This window comes from Peromyscus eremicus, chromosome 6 (assembly GCF_949786415.1).
Source record: "Peromyscus eremicus chromosome 6, PerEre_H2_v1, whole genome shotgun sequence".
Lineage (NCBI taxonomy): Eukaryota > Metazoa > Chordata > Mammalia > Rodentia > Cricetidae > Peromyscus > Peromyscus eremicus.
The window spans coordinates 114,577,176-114,598,021 of NC_081421.1; the positions used below are offsets into that span (position 1 = coordinate 114,577,176).

Consider the following 20,846-nt stretch of genomic DNA (forward strand, 5'->3'; position numbering starts at 1 on the left):
GAAGGCAGAAAATGGTATCACCCTTGAACTAATTCTGTATGAAGCACCTAGGTGAAACACTGAAGTCTGTCTGGCTTCACAGGATGGACTGTGTCCATGGTTACGTTCACTTCCCTAAAACAGGAGCATGGGAGATACAGACCTCATAGGGCCCTTGCAAGGCCTATCTGAATTATTTGAAAGTATTGGCCACAGCTCGAGAATGAATATCAGCTGGCAGTAGCGGTAGTGGCAGTAGTGGTAACTGGGAAGAAAGCTATAAGTCTTGCAACATACAACCATCTGGAGGTACCAAACTTTTGTAGTGGTTAAATAAGTTTTTAAAACATCATATGACTAAGACGAGTTTTAAACTAGTCTCATTTTAACTATTGTTCTACTTTCAGGCCATACAATACTATGACCATCCTACTTTAATTATAAGTATAAAATGATACCAGAAGCTAATTTGGGGGGATTATTACCTTTACCAACTTGGGCAGTTTGGCAGAATGAGCAAGTCTACACTCTAGAATGGGTTATCTCACTTAGTGTGGTTCATTGCTATCTTGTTGCCCACACTGAAGGAGAAAAGAAGTATAAAATGGGGGCTAGAGAAATAGCTCAGTGGTTAGGAACATTTATTGCTCTTGTGGAAGACATAGGCTTGTTTTCCAGCACCCACATGTTGCCTCACAACTATCAATTCCAGTTATAGAAGATCCAACACCCTCTTATGGCCTCCTTGGACACCAGGCATACATGTGATGCACATACATACATACAGGCAGAATACTCATACACATTAAAAAGAGAGAGAGAATTCTCCACATGCGAACTGAGGATGGAGAGGTGATTCAGCAGCAGTAAGAGCACTAGCTGCTCTTGCAAAGGACCTGGGTTCAATTCCCAGCACCAACACAGTGGTTCACAAGCATCTGTAACTCCAGTTTCAGGGGATTCAGTGCTCTCTTCTGGCTTTCTTTGCTACTGCATGCACATGACAGACATGCATGCATGAGAAACATTCATATACAACATAAAAATAAATATACTTTAAGCTCTTTAAACCCATATGAGTCACTTGTTCTACCATTTTTGCTTCCAAAGTACTTTATATGTATAATTTTCAAAGCATCCATCATGTCTTATTACATAGATTGCATTTTGCTTATTTCTGACCCACAGTAGGCAGGGAACAGTCTAAGGACAGAGATCAAGCTTTCCAAGACCAAGAGTTATAAATCTGGCACATAGCAGACACCCAAAAAAAATCTTTTGAACAAAACTCTTATTTGGAGAACATATACAGTATATAATAAAACAGAACAGGACAAAAGTAACTTCATTGGGTTAATTTGGCTTTATGGAATAAAAACAGACTGTAGGGAATATCCTAGAGTTATAGTCAAGACAATATGCTGAGTAGATGTTGAAAACAAGACACCCATTTGGTTGTAGGAAGGAAATTTCATTTTCAGGTACTTCTCCCTGTAATGAGTGCTCTGAGCTAAGATTTTAAGGGTTCATGTGAGAAGCAGAATTAAAAACCAATCAATGTTTTCATACCAAGAAAAGTTTGAAACTTAAGAGACTTGGGTATTAAATTTAACTATACAGAGACTATTCGACTTCAAAGACAGCCTAGGAGAAATTGGCTCTAGTTGATGTTTCCTATTAAAATGTATCCCATCCATCATCCTAATAGACCATCCATATGATTTGTCCATCACATTATGAGAACAAAATGCTATCTTGTCTCCTTGATACTGTGTCATAAAAAAAGAAAGAAAGCAGTGGCGTCAGGGAGGAAGATGCTTCCACACCGTTCCTTTTCTGATTCTATTTTTTTTAACTTGTTCATAACACACAAGGTCTAACATCGGGAGTAATTACAGTAAACCATGTAGAAATCCCAGAGGAAGCAGGCAAGGAGGATAGTGTTTGCTACATTAAAAAACTTAAAAGGAAAGCACTGAGTCTGAGGGGATGTGAAGGTGAATAAATCCTTATGAGGAAGATCAAATGGATGATTTGGTCTCACCTGCCTAAATCAGAGTCTCTGGGACATTCTGAGATGCAAGCATGATCATGGCGGGCATTTGAGAAAGCATTCTACTAACTGACAATGCTGAGCACATGCTAGGCAGACCACTGTGTCTGAAGATTGTGACCCACAATAATTATGTTGGTCTCCAGTGTAGGTTCAAGAAGGAAGCCCCATCTGCTGTCTCCAGGGACAAAGCCAGGTCTCTGCTCCTCACTACTCTCTCAGAGACGATAAGACATTTTTAACAGTGTGAAGACTCTACTTAAAAAGAAAATATTTTTTCAAACAAATATGTGTTTCTCAGCTAATTTGGTCAGTGTAAAATATACCATATGCAGGATGCCTCTATGCTTCTATGATGAAATTTTGTTAAGAGCAAAAATCACCACAAAGACAGAGTATTCAGATGTTACAAGCAAAAATGTCACAAACATTGATGAGAACATGTCTATTCCTCCAAATCAAGTTTTACTTGATTTTCAACTAGGCATGTACAGTGACTCTAAAAAAAAAAAAAAAAAAATTGCACAAAAATGCACACAGCCACCAATACCTTCAGGAAGTTGTCCCTTCAGGAAGTTGTTCCTGCAGTAGGTGATAAGCCTCTCCTAAACTGAGCTGCCTCTCTTCTAAACAGGCCAGCAGGTGTGGCCACAATTTGAACAGATGTTTCCACATGTGGGAGCTGCGGTTTGAGGATCTCTCTGATGCCTTTGCTTTCTCTTTTATGTCAGTCATTGTGGCCGTGTGTGCTCAAGCTGTCCTTCTCTTTCGCCTCACTTTAGGCCTCTGTTTGGTAGAGCTGTGGGCTGTGGTGTGCTATTTTTTCTTCTGTATTTTTAGATGATTGTTAAGAACTGGTTTTTTTTTTAATATTGTTTATGAGATTCTCAAATCAGACTTTCTGGTCTGTTTTAATGCATTATTTTATAGGAAGGAGAGAAGAAGGTGGGGGAGGAAGGGAAAGAGGGAGAGGGAGGGAGAGAGAGAGAGAGAGAGAGAAAGCAGTAGAGGCATGAGTGTTAGAAACCTTAGCCAAAGGCATTTGACCTTAGCCTGGGTCTGTTTTGACACAGGAAGTTGAACTGCCCCAGGAAGACATTAAGGGAACGGAGTGACTGTTTTGTCATGTCTTATTGTTTAATTAGATCACAAGTTAGATTCCAGTTTTAAAATCCTTTTGGCACATGCCATAATTCTCAGTCTTGGTATCAAGCATTTCCTAGCAGCTGTCTACACAAGGCAAAAAGCAAGTAAATTCAATATATGAACCAGTCTATTTATTTATTTATTTAATGACAGACTCTTAGAATAAAAAGTTTCTAGTGGTCAATCACTCAAACATTTTTTTTGAAGTAATTGCACCCAGTGGCTCTCAAATTTTCCATTTAGTTCCAGGTTTCCTTCCCTCAAATCATACTAAATGCTCTTGGCACCTAGAGTCCTGTGTCCTCCCCACATTGTGTCTGTGTTTGGATACTTCCTATTTTTATCCATGAACTCTCACCGGACTCTCTCCAGACACATTGCAGAATCAGAGTTCTAGACCCTGCCAGGGGAAAGTTGGTGTAGCTTGGAGATAGGAGGCTCTCCAGGGCTTGCTGGACAGTCTAGCTAAATCAGTGTGCTCCAAGTTCAGTGAGAGAGTCTGTCTCAAAAACTAAGTGGAGAGAGATATTGATGTTGTCCTCTGCCCTCGGCACCCACAAACAAAAATGCATGTGTTTTCACACATACACATACAGTGAAAGAAAGAGAGGAGAGAGAGAAAGACAGAGACAGAGAGAGAGATGGAGGTGGGAGGGGATTAAAAAGAAATATTCTTATGATACCAAAAATCTTCAGCCCCTGATCCAGCTGGGACCTCCTGCTCTCCTAAGCTCTCTTTCCCCTGACCCTTGCCTTCCATTGAGCGACCCCCCCCTCCAGTTTGCTCATGTAGATCTCATCCATTTCTCTGTCGTTGGGCATCCCTGTGTCTTTCTTAGGATCAGGAGCAGAGTGGGAGAACGGGGAGGGAGATACCATGATGAATGAAGACCCCAGGGGAATAAGAAGAAGCAGAGTGCTAGAGAGGTCCCCAGAATTCCACAAAGATACCTCCACTGTAGACTACTGGCAATGGTTGAGAGAGTGCCTGAGCTGACCTGCTCTGGTGATCGGATGGCCAAACACCCTGGCTGTTATAATAGAACTCTTATCCAGTGTCTGGTGGAAGTGGATGCAGAGATCCACGGCCAAGTCTCAGGTGGAGCTCCAGGAGTCCAATCGGCAAGAGAGAGGAGAGATTGTATGAGCAACAGATATTGAGACCATGATTGGAAAAAGCACAGGGACAAATAGTGAAAGCAGTGGAAATGCATGAACTGTGAACCAATGGCTGAGGAGCCTCCATGGAACTGGACCAGGCCCTCTGGATACGTGAGACAGTTGATTAGCTTGAACTGTTTAGGAGGCCCCCAGGCAGTGGAGCTGGGACCAATCCTTGGTGCATGGGCTGGCTTTTTGGACCCTGGGGCCTATCATGGGACACTTTGCTCAGCCTTGGTGTAGGGAGGAGGAGACTGGACCTGCCTTGGCTGAGTCTACCAGGCTGGGCTGACTCCCCAGGGGAGACCTTGCCTTGGAGGAGGTGGGAATGGGGGGTGGATTTGGAGGGAGATCTAGGGAGTGGTAGGAGGGAGGTCGGGGGAATCCGTGACTGATATGTGAAATTAAGTTAATTATAAAATAAAAATATTAAATAAAAAAAGGATCAAGAAGTTCCAATTAAAAAAAATCTTCAGCCCATGGAATGCTTCCCCTCTCAGGTCATATTTCAAATGCTGGATGTTTTTGGCATCCAAGGCCTCAAATCTTGAGACTTAGCTCCCTTCTTGCAAGGATACCATGCTACAGATCAATGGATGTGATGTCTAAGAAATTTCCTGCAAATTTCATTTTCCTTTAAAATGAAATAAAAGTCTATGTTTTCATTATCCATTCATCAATTGATGGACATCTAGGCACACTCAATTTCTGAGCTTTTGTGAATAAAGTAGCAACAAAATGAGTATTCAAAAATTTCTGTGGTATGATGCAGAGTCATTTTGGTATATTCTCAAGAGGGTGATTGCTGGTTCATACGATAGTTATATTTTTAGTTTTGGTGAGAAGGTTCCAGAGTGGCTTTACTAGTTTGTACTTCCTTGCACAGTGAAGAAGTGTTCCTCTTCCCCCTCACCCTTTCTAGCATTTCCTGTCGGTTTTTCTCATGCTGGTGTGTGCTGAGTTGATGGTACCTGTTGTACAGTCAGATGCAGCTTTCAATTGCTATAGTGGACTCACAAATACAGGACTCATCACTCTATGAAGAGTTGTGAAGTCCTGAGAATAAAGGGAGCCTTTTAGAGAGCTTTGGAATGAGAACAGAGAATTCCGGGTAGAGTTCTGGGAAGGACCTACATTTCAGACATGAATAATTGAAAACCAGTCCTTGAAAGATAACAATAAAGAATGGCCGCTGAGGTAGGATTGAATCAAAGACTGTGCTGTGTCACCAGAAGAGGAAAGGGAGCAATTTAGGTGATGCCCGATACAATCCAACAGAGAAGTCAAAACTTAAAGGGGTTTTGGTTTTTTTTTTTTTTTAATTGACAACCATTTTTGACCTCACAGAAAACAGTTTTGTAGGTGCTATTGCTAGAGATGCTGATCATATCTAATTAATTTAGTCAGCTGTAATAATTTCTGTCTTCCGAAGGCTTTGTCCATTTAGCCCAAGTTGTCATATTTAGTGGCACAAAATCTTTACACTCTTCCATCCCTGCTACTGTGATCACTATGTGGTCCCTCATGGTGAGCTCGCTTCACTCGGCATGTTGCTTGCTGCTCTTCTTTCCCTCTATCTTGATTAGTTTAGCTGGGAATTTATCAATTTTGTTGATTTTTTCCAAGAAGCTAGGTTTGATTGTATTGACCCTTGTTATTCTTTCTCTATTTGATTAACTTCTTTGCTTTTCAATTCTTTCTTTCTGCTGATTTTGAGTTGAATTTGTGTTGCTTTTGTGGCCAGGGTGGGGGCAGGGGGGATCTTATACTGTAACCCAAACTGGCATGCATCAAACTAGTAGCAATCCCCTTACTTCATCCTCTCCAGTGCTGGCACTATAGATATGAGCTGAAACACCTGGCTTGTTCTTCTTTTAAAAATATTAATATGGAATCTTAGATGACTCATTTTAGAGTTTTATCATTTTCAATACAAGCATTGCAGAGTTTCTTCCAACTTCAGCTGTATCCCATGACTTTGATGTGCTTTATTTTAATTTTTCTTTCATTTCAAACTATTTTCTATCATTTCTTTAGCTTTCTTGTCTTTTATCAGCATAAAGAAGTATGTTGCTTTACTTCCAAATGACTGAAGGTTTTCCAGATTTCATTTTGTTAGCCATTTTTAATTTGACCCACCTGGTGGATAGACAACATATACAAAAATACCTCGAATCTTATTCTAAAAATTATTGAACATTGTTTTTAGATTTAGGACATGACTCTGTGTGTGTGTGTGTGTGTGTGTGTGTGTGTGTGTGTGTGTGTGTGTGTGTCCACGTGCTATGAAGACTGTGTATTCTGCTAACTTTGGCTGGGATGTTATATAAATATCAGGGAAGACAAATTGTGTCGTATTGTTCAGATCGTCTGTGATTTTCCCAACTTCCTGTACACATTCTCCCTGGATTCCCATCCTTCCTGTTATCTGAGGTCTGCCTTGTTCCTTTGGAAACCTCACTCTAAAGCACTACAACCTTAGGGTTGCTGGTGGTACTGATACAGTGGTCCTTTCAGCCTCGGGGGTTCCCAGCTCTTGGCCTCCTTCTACAATGCTTTATCTGACATTCATTAAAGCAGCTGCAATTGCCTTCTGTTGTTTGTTTGTTCATGTTTTGTTTTTGTGCTGTTTGTTCTGTACAACTTTTCCATCTTTGTACATTTAACCTTTTCCCTCTTTGTGTTTTATATTTAAAATGAATTTCTCGTTAACTGTGAAGTTTGGTCTTTTCATTATCCGTTCTTAAAATTCATCTCTTCTAATTGGAGTTTTCAGACCATTTACATTTCATACAATTACTGCTATTGTCAGTTTTAACTTTTCAACTTGCTATTTTTCTATTCTTGCCATCTTTGTTCCTTCATTACTCTTCTCCTGACTCCTTATGAATTAATGGACTATTTTTAGCATTCCATTTTACCTCTGCTATTTACTTATTAGCAACACACTTCTTAGTTAACTTTTGAGTGGCTGCTCTAAGTTTATGAATGTGGATTTGCTGTTGTTGTTACTTGTTTTTTGCTTGTTTTCTCACTGCTGTTTGGCTTTTGTTTTGTTTTGAGACAGGCTCTTATTGGATTGCCTGGCACTTTCTGTGTAGCTAGGGCTAGCCTTGAGTGTGGTATCCTCCAGCTTTACCCTCCCGAGTGCTGGAATTACAGGCATTACCACTGTAACCAACTTATAACGTCATTTTTATGTATTGCCATTGCTCCCTCACCCAGAATGACTACATTGTTCAGGTTTTGGAATGATAGTTAAGGGATTCCTAGGCGATAGAACATTTGGCCCTTTAATTATAAAGTCTCATGAACACAGAAGTGAACCTGGTTACCCTGGTCTTAAGGCAGAAAATACACACTTTAGTATATGATAATGTAAATGGTATATTGCCTCTGTATTAGTTGATTATATTTTAAAGAATTTTAGAAGTCTTTATGTTTGCCCACATGTACATATTTTTTCTTTCTTGTTCCTTTTTGAGATCTTTGCTTCTATCTCTGTTCTCTGCCTTTTTGCAATGCTGAGGATCACATTCAGGATCTCCTGCATGCTAGATGAGCACTTTGCCTTCATCCTACCTTCTCATGAGACATCATGAACATCTCATTTCATCTGCGATGTCTATGGATTGCTTCAATTGACTGTTCAGTAATGCTCCCATCTGATACATCATCTTAATCTTTAACAATGACATTGTGTCTTCTTTCCTTCCTCTCTCATTTCACTTAATTTTCCTTCAAGTAATTTACACACTGAGTTACTTCAATATCCTGTCTACTATTTCTGCCATCTCTTAGTCTGTTTCCATTGGCTCACATTTCTACTGATCACACACACACACATTCCTGCTTCTCAGACTAGCCAATACTTTTGAAATCTATTATAATTGTTGATTGTCTAGATTTTGTGGTTTTCCTTTATAAAGTTTTAGGGGCAGGAGAAGTTGGGTTTTGAGGAAGTTGATACACAACTTACTTTCTGTGATAGCTGATTTTTCACTGAGTTTAAGAGTTATACAGATTGCTAGTGAAGTAGTACTTGTAAATATGAATATGAGGGTTTTATTGGGGGAGAAATTAGTATGTGAAACAAAAGACTGAGTAAATTAAAGTCTGCCCTCCCCAGTGTGGGTAGGTATCATCCGACTCACGGAGTGCCGAGGAAACATACAAGCACGTGGAAGGGCAGATCCGCTCTGTCTTGTGAAGCTGGGTCATCTCTATTTTATTTCCACACACCAGAACACAAGATTCTTCTGTTTTCTTAGCTTTCTTTGTACTCCAGGATCCTCCAAAGTTTTCCGATCTTGGTGATAATACTAAATCATACTGCTGGCTTTCTGTGTTCTCTAGTTGGCAGATTGCAGGCTAAGGGATCCTCAGCCTCCATAATCAGTGTGATTCAATCTCCATAATATATGCTCCTTATACATTTATTTGTATTCTGTTCTTCCTCTGGGGAAGCTCTGGATAATACACTTATGGAACATGTCTAAAGTGTTGTTAGAACAAATGTCACTGTAGTAATAACTCAGCCTTACTTATAGGGCACATACCTCTCAAGTCACAACTACAAAGGTCCTCACTTCTTGCTCTCATGAACTAGATCATTTCATTGTCTTTTGTAAACTCTGGAATCTGCTCAGATTATCACTTTCTATTTGCTGTTTATCCACTATTATACATGCTTGTTCTAATCCCCCATAAGACTAAAAGGAAGCTCCATACAAATTTTGAGATATTTTTAATGTGGTTTCCATCTTCCCTCTGATATCATAATCATTTCACATATACTGTCTATTAGCTATTTCTGTAACCATATTTGTTTGTGTCTCACACTTTTCCTTTATCTTTACAGTATGTTTATATGTAGTTAATATGGTATAACAGTTTTTCACCATCATCTGCTATTTCTACAATTTTTTAGTCTGTTTCTATTGACGTTTGTGAATGTGTGTCAAAACTCCCCATCTCAGCCTTCATACGGTTTAACTATGTCTTCTAAAATCACAGGGCTCAGGGGTCATCTAGGCTAACTTCTTTATACCCATGGGCTATGATTTTGGATCCAGGAAAAAAATCCAAGGAAGATGATTATCCCTCTCTCTTACTTTCTTGCTCTCTTGCTTTCTTACTCTCGTTTGGATCCTCTTCTGAAGGACCTCAGCTCTGTCCTTCCTATCTTCCAAAATCTGAAAATAGTTAGCTCACACATTCTGTCAAGCCTTCTAGTTGTTCTGGTGGAAAGTTTATTAACTATTCACATTTACCATGGCAAGAAGCAGATGTCAATATGCTAAAATGTTGGGGTTGTTAGCTACATGGAATTAACAATTCAATTATTAGATAATAAAGTAGATTGTGTGTGTAAGGCATTTCACTAAACATTTAAAGGACAAAGAAGTCTGTACTGAAAACTTGGGGAGCCAGATATAGACGGTAAGTGCAATGACAAATAGTGTACATACCATTTTCTAGAGCTCTCAATAGCCACTGGGAACTGATTTTAACGTTAGAAACTCAAGCATGGGTCCTAAGGTATTAACACTGCGGAAAGGATAATGTAGGAAAGTGGTATTCACGACGAAGAGACTGCATGGCAAGAGAAATAAAGGAAAGAAGTGCCAGGGAGCAGTTAGGAGATGGCAAGAAATTTGGTATATTCTGATACAGGTAGGTAAGACAGGTAAGACCTAAAGTTTCTGCAGAGACGATGGACATCAGATCCTGAAGACCTGGCCACCACATTTATGAATTGGACTTTATCCTCAGGGTTCCCTCCTCTGGCATCAGGACTTCAGTTACTTTTGAGTGACATTTCATGGAGACATTTCGCTACCTAAAGTCCCTCTTCCATTAGTACCAAATCACTCAAGTTTCCTAGCAAATGAGCCTATGTACAGAGAACATTGAGTGGGTCACAGAGAAGTCATGGGATTCAGTGAAGGCTATGTTGGTGACTCAGGAAACAGTTGACCTGAAGCTCTCAGGATGCCTACAATGAAGAGAAAAAGGCAGATACAATAAATAATAACACCTCCTGCCTCCTGTTTTGAGATCAGCTCTCACATTGTCCAGGCTGTCCTTGAACATTTGATTCTCCTCCCTCCACTGCCCACACAGTGCAAGGATCACAGGCTTTTACCACCGTGCCTGGCCTCCTCCTCCTTTCTGAGTAATTAGTGCTTCTCAGGTGGTATGTACTCAATCCACACAGACTTGGTTCAGAGTCTTCGTTCTATGCTTTTACTTTACAAATCTGTCCAAAGACAATCACTTTGTGTCCTAATTGCCTCTGTACCTATTTAACTTCCCTTGTGAACTAGAAACTGGCAGAAGGCACAAACTATATCTTCTATTCCCTGTGTCTCCAGAACAGACAAACAGCAGACTAGAGAGATGATAGGCCTGCCCACCACAGAGATGGAAGTCAAAGAATCAGTGTATAGACTAGTTCTTAAGAGTGCCATGAATAAATCAGAACAGCACGAAGTAAAGTCAGATGCAGAGGTTCTTCAGACAGGGTATTAGAGGAATCCTTTCTGAGGAGAGGGCAGGAAGCTTTAGTCACCCAAGAAGCTGGGGATGTCATGCGTTAGGGAGAGAATGAGCACCGGTGCTTTAAAAAACAGAGGGCAGCAGAGGACAGACTAGGATGGTGTCCGAGAGGGACACGAGGTCTGATCATCTTCACAGAGAAAGTCTGGTGAGAGATGTGTGGTCCATTTCACAGGGAAGGCGAAGTCAATGGAGGGTTCTAACGAAGGGAGGGAAGGATAATAAGGTCTGATTTATATTTGAAAAGAGACACTGGAAAGTGGAAAGGAAGGGAAAGAAAAACAAAGAAAGGAACCTTAGAATGTGAGGCAGGGATGGACAATTTGGTAAGAATGAAATGAAAGACATGGCTGTTGTTTGGAGATCTTTGGAGTTTAGAAGTACAAGAAACCTGAGGTTAATGTATTTGTTTTTAGATGTTTAAATCTTTGAGAAGGATACTTGATGATTGAAAGGTATCTTTATGTTTTGTTAAAAAAAGTTAAATATATACGTGAGTCATAATAAAGAAGTTTGGCATAAGTTTAAGTTGTAGATGTAAGAAAGGGGAAAATATCTAGGCAGAGCAGCAAAAACCAGTGCATAGTGATGAGAATCATAGACTAATAGGTAGAAGACAGATAAAGTATGGTTTAAGTTTTAAAAAGAGACAAAGACTGATGGAAGCAGATGCAGAGATCCACAGTCAAACACCAGGCCTAGCTCCAGGATTCCAGTCAAAGAGAGGAAAGAGGGATTCTATGAGCAAGGGGCATCAAGATCATGATGGGGAAACATACAGAGACAACCAAATCAAACTAGTGGGAACTCATGAACTTTAGACCAACAGCTGTAGAACCTTCACAGGACTGGACTAAGCCCTCTGCATAAGCAAGACAGTTGTGTAGTTTGATGTGCGTAAGGATCCCCCTGGAAGTAGGATCAGGATTCATCCCTGGTGTATGAGCTGGATTTTTTGGAAGCTACTACCTATGGAAGGACACCTCGAACAGCCTTGAGGCAGGGGAAGGGGCTTGGACCTGCCTTTATTGAATGTACCAGGCTCTGCTGATGCCCCATGGAATGCCTTACCTTCTTGTAGGAGAAAATGGAGAGTGGATTGGGGAGGAAAGGCTGGAGGGGTGGGAGGAGGGAAGAGAGGGATCTGTGATTGGTATGTAAAAGGAATAAAACATTTCTTAATTTAAAAAAAGAGAAAAGAAGTTTGACAAATTGATGACTACAGAAGACTCCCCAAATAAGATTGGGTGTCCCATTGCCCATTATAGAATGCTAAGGAGGGAAAAGAAAACTTATATGAAAAATAATCTCTGCCTTTATCTGTGCTGGGTGTGTCCCAGCTCTAATTTATAAGTTCCATTGCTGTCTTTATCTGGAGAGGGCCCATGCAGCAGTTATGGACATAGTTAATAATCCCATACCACTTATAAAAATATTGTACAAACTGGGTCTAATTACAACAGGCTAGAAAGAGCATGAACAGAAGATAAAGCATTCTAATTACCTCCAACAGTGCTAACAGTGCTGAAAGTGAACGTTGGAACTCTAGAAAAAGTCATAGATACCTAAGGGTTAGAGAAGAATGCTGAACTATGTGAGGATGGGAGAGGCCAGGCAGGGAAGCACACACAAGCTGATTTGTGATATACAGAGATACTATAATACAATTAGGCCTAAGTGAAAGAGAACTGAACACATTCCTCGTATCTATTAATTTGTCAATCTGATCGAAAAGCATAGGGGGTTATGGAAAGATAATATATGAGAGTTAAAAGAATGAAGATAACTTTCTGTTTTCTTTTATTATATAATCTAGCTTCTGTACTTATGATAAGTGGTATTTCCCTTTGGGAATAAAACACTCAGCAAACCCCATGGAATATCCATGAGTGGCTTTGTTCAATGGTTATTAAGTGAGTCATATTGGCTCTCCAGCCGGTATATTCATGCTGCACAACTCCAGACACAGTCTCAGAGGCTGTGTACAGCTGCCGAAAGTTGCATAGAATCTATCAGAATCAGGATTAAAGACCATAGCTTCTTAAAAGGTTTTGGGCTTGGGCCTCAAGAGGGGCACTGAGATACTGTCCCTTTAAATGAATATATTGGAAGTGATATTAACACCACAGACGGACAAGTAGGCAGGAGCATGGGGAAGCTCTAAGACTCACATGGCAAAGCTGGGGAGTCCCTTTTATAGGTCTTATAAGAAGGGGGTGGGAAAAGATTTGAGTTTTCTTCTTTGGCTCCCAGTTGGCAGTTGCCAGAGGTAACTTGGGGGTGGTCAGTTATGAATGTTAGGTGAATGAGATGAGCATCTCTCTGGCCAGCCATTGCTTGGAGAAGGGTGGGAAGGCAAGAATCTAGAAAAGTAAGCTGCTGTAGTTCTTGAAACCAAATTACTTTCATTTCTGAAACTATCAGAGTACAACCAGGATGGAGAAGCTTTATAAAATGGCATTGCCCTGGCCAACACTGCTCTATCTAATAAGACAAGGAGGGGACCTCAGCTTTTCAGACCCAGGAGGAAAATCTTTACCAATACTATTTCAATCACATCCCATGGGAGTGTGTTGGGCAATATTGTTTTAATGCCTGTGTTGGTATATTTACGTGAGGAAGGCATAGTGCAGCATTTAGGGGTGACATGTTCTCTTAACCCTCTCAGAGGAGTACGCACCCCCAAATCTCAGCCAGACATCCATCAGCTGATTCTCCCGGGGCTGTCATCATTCCTCCAAACGACTCTCTGCTCCAATCAAGTCTTCCTGCTTACTATTCTCTGCAGATGACTTGCTAATTTTAGTTCACATTGCTCTGAATCATAGCATGTCAGAGCTGAAAAGCTCTTAAGAATTAGGAGAAGCCCTCCTCAATTTACACCCAAGGAAACATATTTTATTAGTCCTTCAAAACCCAGCTCACTTCTCTCATGTTGCTTTCCTTGTTCAGTCATAGAGGCTCTGGGAACAACTTCTTTTTAAAACTTTATTTAGCTTTGGTTTGTTTGTTTGGTTTGGTTTTTGTTGTTTTGCTTTTGGGGTTTTGTTTTGTTTTGTTTGACATAGAGTCTCACTATGATAGCTCTGGTTATCCTGGAACTCACTCTGTTGACCAGGCTGCCCTCAAACTCACAAAGATCCTCCTTTCTCTGCTTCCCAAGAGCTGGAATTAAAGTTGTGTGCTACTACGCCCACACCTATTTAGCCTTAATGATGTATTTTTTTTTGTTTGTTTGAAGTAGGAATCACTGATCAGCCTACCTTGGCCTCTGTCTCCCTAGACAAGGCCTGTTTTCAGTCATCTGTAAGGCTCCATTTCACTGTACATGATTCTATAAGTCTATCTTTGAAGTGCTGTGTGTTTTGCCATTGGTGTTGCTCATATATACATCAGGCTTGGCTTTGCATTCAATCACACTGACCAGTCATACGCCTCCTACTTACTTCTCCCCTTCCAGCAACTTTCTGTAACTTAAAGGACAGTTATGACAAACAGCAAAGAGAGGAGTCCAGGCCAGGATGCCAGGCTGAGCAGGCTTCAGCTAGCACTGCAACTGTCTGCATTTTTCTACTTGGTGAACTTTGAGGTCTGACTTTTCTTGGGGTTTTGTTTCTTTGGTTTTTGTTTCTGCTTGTTTTTGTTGTTATTGTTTGTGGAGTTTTTTTCCATTCGAAATTCATACTCCAGAATATACTTGAATACCTACTATTTCTTTAAAAGATAAACTATAATTTAAAAACATCACCATTCTCTGGACAAAGATGAGCCGATGGTCAGCTACAGGCCATCAGATCACGTCTCTGCCACGCACCCAGCAGCCCTATGAACATCAAGTCTGACAAAGGCCAGAGACTGCCAGATAGCATTGATCTGCAGTCACAAGTTCCTAGGTGGACTTCCCAATATCTGAGTGTTTCAGTTCCCATATGACCGTGTAACTTATCCTAAATTCCTTTGGGTTTCAGTTATACAGATTTGGTTTGTATTGTAGGCACAGAAAAACTTTAATTGACTCAGTGTCTTGGACATTGCTTGAACTAGTACCTTTCATCTTTTTACAATTGCCACAAGCCCATTGTCTTACCTGAGCGCCCCTTCAGTTTCTGAATATTACTTGTTCTGTACCTGGTTGCAATCTGATTCTCAGCTCATTATAATATCATTTTTGAATGTTACTTCTTTCTAAATATAAAGGCTTTTTGGCCTTTTATACTTTTTTTTTGAAATTTTCTTTTTAAAATTTCTTTTATTTTTTATTAAGAAAATTTTTATTCATTTTTACAAACCACCCACAGATCCCCCTCTTTTCCCTCCTCCCACCCCCAGCCTTCCCCTCCAAACCCCTCCCCTCCCCATTCCCTCCTTCGACAAAGTAAGGCCTCCCATGGGGAGTCAGCAGAGTCGGTACATTCAGTTGAGGCAGGTCCAAGCCGCTCCCCCTGCATCGAGGCTGAAATTCTCTAACCTTGTAGACATGTTCTTGTGGTTCCTGACAGAAATGAGTTTCCATCCACGCATATTCTCTTCTGTGTTGCACTGCACTGGTTTCTCCCCACTTCTCCAACCCTTCCATTTTCTCAGATCCATTGACTTCCTCTCGCTCCAGAATTTAGCAGTCAAGTCGTTCTTTCTAGGCATCTGCCCCTAGCCCTCAGTGTCCTTCTGGGACCTATGGTGCTCAATCCAGATTATCTGTTTCTGGGCTCTTAAGGTATAAGAAACTCCACTGAGAGTGAAAGCCGAGGTGACATAGGTCAGGGCCCCTTAGGTCACATTGTACTCACATTTGGGGAGAGTTATTTGTTTTTTATTAGCATCATTTTAGGATGGATTTTTTTTAAAGTAGGAAGTTTATGCGCTTGGTATAATACTTGAAATATCTGTCAATGAGCTCCCCCTCCCCATCTACCTTCCTTACCTAGGCACAGGCAGCATGGACTAGTAATTTAATCTTCCATCAGATAAACCTGGAAGCCATGGTTGAGAAGCTCCACCATGATGGTCACATATGCCCTATGACCATATAATATACGGTCAATTATGAACTAGGAGATCAGACAGACATAGTTCCATGTTCCTTCAACTGTGTGCCTCTCCAAATGTGAGCACTTCATAGAGTTCATGGAAGAATTAAATGAGATAATGCATGACAAATGAGATATGGCCAATGTAAACTAATTGTGACAAAGAATTGTTATTTGTCTGTATAAATAATGGTCAGAGGACCTTTATCACTAGACCCAAACATTCTTCAAGTTCCAGCCCATGAGCTATAATGATTATTTAGTAGTCTGTCTCATGCTTTAAATTCTGTTGTCCAAAATGAGATTACAGTGTTTTCCCTGCCCAAAAGTTCAGGCTTACAGAGTTTTCTATATTTACCAATGATGTCACCATTCTGTCTGGTACTAAAGTACAAAGCTCTGATATTTTCATCTAAATCATTAATCTACGTCCAATCTATAAATTAGACTGGAACTCATAATTTTGCTTCTTTTGTCTCCCCTGAGCCATCCCTCCCACCTCATCTCATTCAAACGTAGGTTGATTGCTACATGGACACATTGTCACTCCAAGACCACATTTGTAGGGGGCTCACTCTTGGGTATGGATAGTATTTCATTGCAGATACCTGCCATCCTAGTGACACACAGAGTAGCCTTACTGCGGTAGAAGTCCTTTGTCTGAACAGCCACTGTCTTTTACTGTTATCATAGTTGTTCCTTTTGCAGAACATCAAAGTTGGATCCCTACAGTATGTAACATTTTCAGATGAGGTTCTCTTACTTAGTTATATGCATTTAAGTTTCCTCCATGTCTTTTCATGGCTTGATAGCTCATTTCTTTTTAGCACTGAATAATATTCCATGGAACATTGTCAGTTTATATACCGTTCACCTACTGAAGGTCATCTTGGGTGCTTCTAACTCTCAGCAATTATGAATAAAGCTGCTATAAACATCATGTTCAGATATAAATTTTCAAGCTATTTGGGAAAATACCAAGGAATGTGATTGCTGGATCATATGATAAGAATATATTTAGTTTTGTTAGAAACTGCCAAAGTGTCTTCCAAAATGAAGATACCATTTTGCATTCCCATTGACAATGAATAAGAGCTCTGGGTTCTGTGTGCTCATCAGCAGTTGCTGTGGTCAGTGTTTGGTGGATTTGGAATGCTCTCAGAGCTGTGTGCTAGTGTCTCCTTGTAATAGATTATACCATTTGACTCCCTCCCACCCTCTATCACATAGCAATCTTCTTGTCCCCTTGTATTATTTTGCAATTCCTTAATGACGTAGGAAGTGAAGAATCTTTTCACATGCATATTTATCATCTGTGTATCATTTTTGGTGAGCTGTCTGTTCAGGTCTTTTGCTCATTTTTTATTGGGTTGTTTTGTTACTGCTGAGGTTTAAGAATTCTTTGTATATTTTAGGTTTGCCTTTTGCAAAGACATTTTATGAACCTATAGCTTGTATTTCATTCCTTTGATAGACTGACTCTTACAGAGCAGAAGTCTTTTTTTTTTTTTTGTGAAGTCCATTCTATTATTTTTTTTCAGGATTTTGCCTCTGGTGTTGTGTCTAAATAAGTCTTTTTTATCAATATTTTCTCTTATTTCATGTTCTGGTAGTTTCATATGTTATATTTGAGTCCATGACTCATTTTGAGGTAGTTTGTGAAAATATAATGTTAAGTGTTGGTCTGGATTCTTTTTTTTTTTTGTATGTAGAGATTCAGTTGTTACAGCATCGTTTGTCAAAAAGACTGTCTTGATTTTAGACCTGTAGTCTCATTCTGGATTTCTGACTTATAGAACTTAATAAATTTCATTTGCTTTACATCACAAGGTTCATCATATTTGTTGTGGAAACAACAGGAAACCCATGCAGTAGTACTTATCCCATCAGGTGTGGAGAGAATCCAATGAGAAATGTCAACAAGTGTGAACGAATACCATAGTCCTCTGTACACAGTAAGATGGAGTGTCTGGATACTTAAGATTACTCAGACCACAGAGAGGCAAATGGATAAACAACATGGACAGGCAGCAAACTGCATATATATCACATGGACCACATAAGAGATGAAGGTGCAGTCTGCTGGAAAGTCAGCATTGACTTCTAGTTTGCTGACTTCACCCTCTCATCCTGTTCTCTTCTCTTTTCCCCCCTGGGGATCATGGTTCACAGTGGATAGAAGTGAGCTGTTTAGGCCACGGCAGTGGCCAACATAACTCCCCTGCTTTCCCACTGGCCTAATAGTAAATTTCCCGGAAATCACCCAACCCTATAAATAGCAAGAATTATTTAATACTTGATATTTTAAAAATTCAGCTTTTATTTCCTTGCTATAAACACTTATGACCCTTCTAGCTTTGTCCTCTGACTTCATGATGACTGGAAGTCTGCCTGGGGAGAGCAACCTCAGGACCTTCCCACACCCTGCTGTCCATGTATGTGACTGTGTTTTGGAAGAGAGCAATCCAAAATCAACGTGCTTGGGAAGCAAGGTAGTTTCCAGGAGCGTTCAACGGTAGCGCTGCCTGACAGCCCTGTCTGGGGATAATTTGATCAATTGACACATGTGTCCAGTGGGTCTCCATTTCACATATGGAGTGACCACGAGAAAAAAAATTGAAAGAAAAAAAAAAAGACCACAGAGCAGTTGTGTTTGTCTGGGTCCATAGTTTCTGTGATTGATTCTAGATGTGGGATTCTTTCTCTTTTGACACAATCAATTACACTGACCAATTTCTTCTAATATGGGATCTGTGCATACATACCTGTACACCACGGTGTTTGCCAGGAGACTCATTATAATCATCGTCGCATATTTATTGAGAACCCACTGGGCATAGAAAACTGCACTAGGCATGTGATCAAGAGAAAGCCTATTTCCAGCCAAGTCCCTTTGTTTCCATCCTGCTCTGGGAGTAATAGCATACCTAAGGAAGTGGAATACCACACACAATCAAATTTATTATCTGATGTGATCATTATTTTGATTGCTACTTATGATTTATAATAGAGGTCATTATTTTATTATGTACTTTCTGTATATAATTAAGTTACTTTAAATGAAGACTTCATTCTGTGCAAGTTAGTAAGAATAATGTATTTCTGATTTTCTCATCATAGAATGAAAAGGAATCGAGCCACAAAAAGATATTATACTACTGAAGGTTTTTGCCCTGAAAATTTAGCATACATTGTACATATAAATGGAAAATTGATGGCATTTACTATGAGATAAATGTTTTTGTTTCAAAAATCATCAGAACTGTGCAGAACAAACCAAGTTCCTAGCATCTCAAGTATGGCGTGAATTATCTTGTCACCTTGAAAGTTTCAAGTCTCAAAGCTTGAGCAGTTTCTGTTTTTAAGATCACTTTGTTATAGGTGTACGTATACTTTGTGAGACAAAAAAGACAAATTGATAAAAAAAAAAAGAGGAATAAAAATCTGTGACTTTCAAAACAGAATTTCCTACTTTTCCTTGTTAGAGCATTGGCTTATGTGTCAGGCAACTTTGAACTTAAAATATCTTTCTGAGGCATGATTTTCTCCAGAGACAATTTGCTCTCTTGATATCCTCATAAGTGAAATAAGAATAAATATTTTGTTCCACAAAATATTCCTCCCATCATTCTCCATGTTTCTCTGAGACTTGTCTTTGTGCAAAGGAAGTTGTAGTGTTTCAATTTCTCTTTCTTTCTTTCTTTCTTTCTTTCTTTCTTTCTTTCTTTCTTTCTTTCTTTCTTTCTTTCTTTCTTTCTTTCGATGTATTCAGCCTTCCAGAAAGAGTAAACGGGAACTATTTTCTAAAGTTCTAAAATCTGGATGTGTTGGGGGGTTTACATATCAGATAACTTTCTGTTAATATCCTCTATCCCTAGCAATTTCTTCTTGATTTCCCCGCCCTTGTCTTGTGCTCTCTGCTGTAATCTTTCCCATCTCCCCACTGTGGCTTTCCTTCCTTCTCTTTCCACAACTGGGCACCTGAGTCATGTGAAGGCTGAGGGGATGTAAATGGTCACAGTCTGTTCCTTCTAGCTCTGCTAACAAGTGGAGAAGTTTAACTTTCCTGCCTAGGGCCACTTAGCATGTAAGCCATTTGGGTACATTCTGTGCACACTTCAGACAATGAGTCTTCATTATTGTGCCAGATCTTCCTGGAAACCAAACTGGACGAATTAGTGAGAAGCACATTCTCTCCAATCATAAAGAAAAGTAAAAAATGAATTTAAGGTGAGATGATCTGAATGTGTTTCCATCACGGATGGAGGAGAAGTTATTTATTTTCCTATTGGCTGCTATTTTTGGTATCAGAATTTTTGAATTACTTACATCCTAATTAATTAATCCATCAATGTAAATTTGGATATTTTTGCATTCTTTGTTTGCCCTCAACTCCTATGCAATGCTTGTGAAAACATCCTGACTAAGAAGAAAACAATCAGGTTTGGAAGGGTCACCACAACTTATCCACCCAAGATGTCCATTTTGTCTTCACAGTCCAGAGAAGCCCACTGCCATAGGGAAATCCTCACCTCCTTATAGTACCATTGTCATTTCACCCAGAAGTCCGTTTCTCACAGTTAGCCCAGAAGGAACAATCAATGCTAGTATGTTAATAAAGGTTTTACTTTCAAGACTAACTCTACCACATAAAAGAAAAGCTCACCTTTTTTCTCAGGACTTATACATGCTCACCCTAAGGATTTCTTTGTAGTATTGTAATGAAACAGTCTCTGACTTGTGGAATTTAAGATGAAGGAATAATTTATGAATGTAAATAAGACATGCTAGTGAAATTTTACTCTTTTTTCACCTTCTTCTTATCTTCCTCCACCTATCCCCTTCTGCAGGGATCATGGAGCAAGGGTTCTGTTTCATGAGGTAGAGTGCTTGACCCAGTGTCATTCCCTTCTGCAGAA

General features: G+C 39.8%; 1 non-coding gene across 1 annotated transcript; it reads left to right on the forward strand.

Moving 5' to 3' along the window:
• The first annotated feature begins 433 nt into the window (after positions 1–433).
• Positions 434–562, forward strand: LOC131913938 (small nucleolar RNA SNORA4). Its single transcript, XR_009380009.1, has one exon. It is a non-coding gene; the product is annotated as a small nucleolar RNA SNORA4 (small nucleolar RNA).
• Positions 563–20,846: the final 20,284 nt, after the last annotated feature.